The following is a 4,771-nucleotide window of genomic DNA, read 5'->3' as shown; positions in this document are numbered from 1 at the left end:
AAGAGGGATGTGGAGCTGCTGGAGAGAGTCCAGCGCAGGGCCACAAGGATGATCAGGGGCCTGGAACATCTGCCCTACGAGGAGAGGCTGAGGGAGCTGGGCCTGTTCAGCCTGGAGAGGAGAAGGCTGAAAGGGGATCTGATCAGTGTCTGTCAGTACCTCAAGGGAGGGAGTGCAGAGGATGGGGATGGTCTCTTTTCAGTGGTGGCCACTGATAGGACTAGAGGAAATGGCCGGAAACTAAAGCATTAAAACTTCCACAGGAACTTAAGGAAAAAATTCTTAACAGGGAGGGTGACAGAGCACTGGAACAGGCTGCCCAGACAGGTTGTGGAGTCTCCTTCTCTGGAGATCTTCAAAACCTGCTTGGACGCAGCCCTGAGCCATGTGCTCTAGGTGTCCCTGCGTGTGCAGGGGGGTTGGACTAGATGATCTCTAGAGGTCCCTTCCAACCTTCAGCATTCTGTGATTCTATGATTCTATGTAAGGGGAAAGCTGGAGGGCGGGAGAGGCTTTGCTGACTGCTGCGAGGAGTAGCAAGGGGTCAGGTTATTGGCTGCGGCCTGCTGCAGAGAGTGCGTACCCATCTCCTCTAAGAGGGGGACCCCAATCCCTTCACAAGCTGCATTTGCTGCTGCTTGGTTTGCCAAAGAAAAGACACGACACACGGTGAAGAGACAGGAACGTTTCTTTAATGAGGCCTGTGCACAGAGCAGCCTGGCGTCAGGACGTGGTTGAGCACCAGCAGCAAAGACTGACACCTTGCAGAGGGCAGTGCCGCCTCTCCCACGCTCTCCTCAGGCGGTTGCACAGGCCTTCCTGGGCGCCCGTGGATGCAGCCCCCTTCCCTGCAGCTCTCAGGATCAGCATGGTTTGGGTGGCCAGGGAAGAGATGGATGGGCTGCTGTCCTCCTGCAGGCCTTTCAGGGCTGACGGGGGAAGCACGAGCTCAGATGAAGCCCCCATATCCCCGCGGGCCCCAGGCCTCTCCTCCTAACACCACCAGTCCCACCCAGCTCTTGCCACAGCCAGGACGGAGCCAGGGGCTCTAATGGATTAGCTGGCAGCTGCTGCCCAGGAATGTGCCCAAGGTGCCTGAAATGTCTCTCTACTCTCCCCACAGCACTCCTGCTCCGCTCCTCTCGGGCAGCAGAGCCCTCCTCACCTACACAGGGATGGGAGCTCCTTGGACAGGGTCTCTCTTTGTCCCACCAGCCCCGTGTGACCCCCTGCTTGCCCTCACTCACTCTCACAGATGACCTCCACCGTCTCCTTGCTCTGCTCCCTGGTGTGCTGCCCAGCATGCCCTAGGCACACACACAGCGCCCCATAAATCCTGCTCCTCAAAGCTGTTGCCCCCAGTCCTGCCTGCCTGGCCAGGCACCCACCTCCCCTCGGGCAGGGCTCACCCCAGTCCCCTTTCCCCAGTGTAACCCCCAGGGCTCCTGCTGCGAGGGACTCCCACCAGCCCCACCGCTGTGGGCAGAGATGGCTGAGGGTGGCACGGAGCCTCCAGGCGCCCAGGCGCTGCCTCAGGCACGGGGGCTGCAGCAGTCACAGGGCTGCTTTTGCTGCCAGCGCAGCAGCCGGGGCTGAGGCCGAGCTGTCCCAGAACAGAGATGGAGCCCAGGGCTCGGGGCTCACCCAGGAACCGCACGGCCGCCTCGCGCAGGGACTCCTGGCTGCTCTCCAGGTAGGACAGGCTCTGGCGCAGGTATTCGTCCGCCCTCCTCCTGCCCCTGCTCCCGGCCAGCTGGGGAGAGCACAGGGCTCAGCGCACACCGTCCTCTCGCCGTCCTTCCCCAGGAGCAGCCGCCTCCCCCTGCCACCACACTCAGGACCCCCCGCAGAGGCCGGGCAGCGCCGAGCCAGCGTTGGAGGCAGCGGAGGGCCCTGCTGCCCCGCGCGCTGAGGGGCCCTCCTGCTGCAAGGCCCAGCTGGGCCAGGGGCAACTTCAGCATCCCAGGGCTCAGCACAGGCAGAGGAGCCTGCAGGAGAGCCCGCGAGTGCTGCTCCTGCACCCGGAGCCGCCAGCCACACGCACTGGGCACGGAGGAGGAAAGAGCTGCTCCGGGCTGGGGCTGCGACCTGAGGACTGTCCTTACCAGGCACTTGCTGATCAGCCAAGTCTGCTGGCTCTGAGCCAAGCGCCTCAGCTCCTTCCACTTGAGGAGCTTGGCGGCACCAAGGAGGGCTTCCTGAGCAGCCTGCACATGGGAAAAACGGGGAGATGCCACCGCAGCCCATGGGACAAGAGCCTGTGCCCCCCACCGCCCTCCTCTTGACAAGACTCAGGGCATTTGCTGGCCTTTCATGGCAAGGGGCAGCAGCAGGGCACTGAATCTGCTTTGGGGTCCTTGGCCCCCCTCGCTTGGCAGAAACATGGAGCAAGCACCACCTGAGCCAGCCTGTCCTGAACAGGCAGCACAGCAGAGACTCCCGAGAGCTGCTGAGCTGCGGCCCAGGCCAGCAGGAGGCTGAAGGGCTGCAGCCCCAGAGACATCCAGGCAGGACTCGGCCAGGACCACCTCCCACAGCTATTCCCAACGTGGCTACTGGGCTCCCCAGAGTGTCCCATTGCTCAGCCGTACCTCGACCACACTGGGGCTCTCATCCTGCAGGTGGAAGAGCAGCGGCAGCGTGCTCGTGTGCACTTGCTGCTTCATCTGCTCCTTTGCGGTGCCCGCTGCTGTCTCCACGAGCTTGCTGAAGAGCTGCATGGAGAGCTTTCGTGTGTGCTCGCGCTCCTGGTGGCAAGGAAGAGAGAGCTCCTCAGCCCTGGCACCGCACGTGGCAGCTTCCTGCACAGGCTGCACTGGTGCAATGCAGCCCTGCAGCCAGGACAGCATGGGCAGCACAGGGCAGTATCCCAATAGCCCTTGGCAGAAAGGCTCCTGGCAGCCTCCCACGCACACCGGCCAGCCCCACGGCTCTGCCCCCCGCCTTACATCCTCAAAGAGTGGCAGGAGTTTCTCAGCCAGCTCTGGAGCCGTGTCCGTGAGTGTTGGTCTCTCCAGGACACGGACCACACGGCTGAGCACGAGAAGGGCCTGGCTGCTCATGTCCCTGTCCTGGTCCTGCAAGTGTCTCATGAGCAGAGGCATCAGGACATGCATTTTTCTGACCTGTATGTGAGAAATACAAGTTCAATTAAAAAAAAACAGAAATAAAAGGCTACCCTGGCACCTTATTAGACAGCAGCTTCCCTCAGTCTCACACCCTTTCAGATATGGCTTGCTAGGTGCTGGGCTGAGATCTGCAGCCCCCTCAGCTCCCGAGGCCCAGCAAAGTCCAAGCCAGCCTGTTCCCTGGCACCCAGCGCCCAGCTCACACAGCTTCCCCCAGTGATGCCCTGCTCACCATCTCCTGTCTGCTGCACAGCACGAGGAGGCTTCTGAGTCCCAGCTTATGCATTACCCTGCTGTGACTCTTCAGGGACACCACAGAGATTCCCAGGAAGACATCTTCATCTGCCTGAAGGTCACTGCAGGCCATAAGCTGCAATGCACAGCACAGAGAAGGTGGCAATGGCCACAGCACTGCCTGTGTCGGACACCACTGGATCCCAGCAGTAGCTCAGGGCAAGGGCAGCGGGCTCAGAGGAAGCCTGGCCAAGGGCAGCAGTGACGGCAGGGAGCCCCCGGGACCCCCTCCCTGCCTGGGGCCTCAGGACACAGCGCAGGGCACAGCCTTGGCCTGCTCCTCCCCTCCCTGCACCAGCCTCCTGTCCTCATGCTCTGGAGGAGCCCTTCAAAAGAGACGCGACACAAAGGAGGCATCAAATACACGTGGGGACAAGAAGGAGCCCGCTGCAGAGGGGTGAAGGCCGAGGGGACTCATGGCAGAACACCCACTGCCCCACTTGCGCTCGTTGCCCTCCATCCCACAGCTGGGGGTCGCAGACAGCACTGGAGCTAGAAGCACCCCAGAAGGGCAGTGCCCACACGAGGCTCACCTCCACCAGGAAAGCCATGGCAGGGATCTCCGTGCAGGGCTCCTCGCCCAAGAGCAGCACTGCCAGCTGTTGGAACAGCAGCAGGCGCAGCGCTCTTGGGCTCTTCCTCATCTCTCTGGCGGAGGGAAGAAGGCTCTGTGAGGCCTGAGCAGCCCAGGCAAAGCTCTCCTGAGCCTGCACCCTCACTGCCTCCCGTCACATCCCTTGGGCCACCACGCACAGAACAAAGCCACCTTTGCGTGGAGAACTGGGCACCCCCGTGGGCTCTGAGAGTCACCCTGTGCGCAGGGGTGAAATGCTGCGGCAGAGCGGGGAGACAGGGGCTCTCACCTGGCCAGCAAACCCACTCCCTGGTGATGGGTCTCAGCGTGCAGGAGCATATCCCAGCCGCCCTTCCTTGCCATGGCCAGCACCACGTTCTCATAGCCGGCCCGGCACAGCAGTGCTTTCATGGTCTGCACTGCAAGCCTGTGTGCAGAGAAAACACCCGCTCACACTCGCACCCCTGGCCCTGCCTGCAGCCCTGCCTGCCAGGGACGGCGGGGACGTGATGGAGCACCTCACGGGGCTGCTGCACGTGGACTCCTCCCTTCGGCATTTCCCCCACAATGCGTCTGACTCGTTCTGCTCCAGCGCTGCCATGAAAGAGCTTTGGAAGAGCAGCGCCAGCAGGAGCTGGGGGAAGAACGCCCCTAGCACGTGCAGGCAGTGGGGCTGGTGGAGGATCTCCTGGAGTGCACGCGTTGCCTGCAGAAAAAGCCCAGAGACAGCCCTTGCTGCTGACATGTCCCTCCTGTGCTGCTGGAGCTCGGGGGT

At 62.3% G+C, this 4,771-nt stretch overlaps 1 pseudogene; it reads right to left on the bottom strand.

The window, feature by feature from the left end:
* Positions 1-863: 863 nt before the first annotated feature.
* On the bottom strand, positions 864-4,407 carry LOC148595388 (maestro heat-like repeat-containing protein family member 7; annotated as a pseudogene).
* Positions 4,408-4,771: the final 364 nt, after the last annotated feature.

Source organism: Tinamus guttatus, unplaced genomic scaffold, assembly GCF_059628265.1.
Source record: "Tinamus guttatus ecotype Peru unplaced genomic scaffold, ASM5962826v1 Tinamus_guttatus_pri_ptg000106l, whole genome shotgun sequence".
Lineage (NCBI taxonomy): Eukaryota > Metazoa > Chordata > Aves > Tinamiformes > Tinamidae > Tinamus > Tinamus guttatus.
Note: the sequence above shows the minus strand (reverse complement) of the source record. Positions and strands in the feature narration are given on the sequence as shown.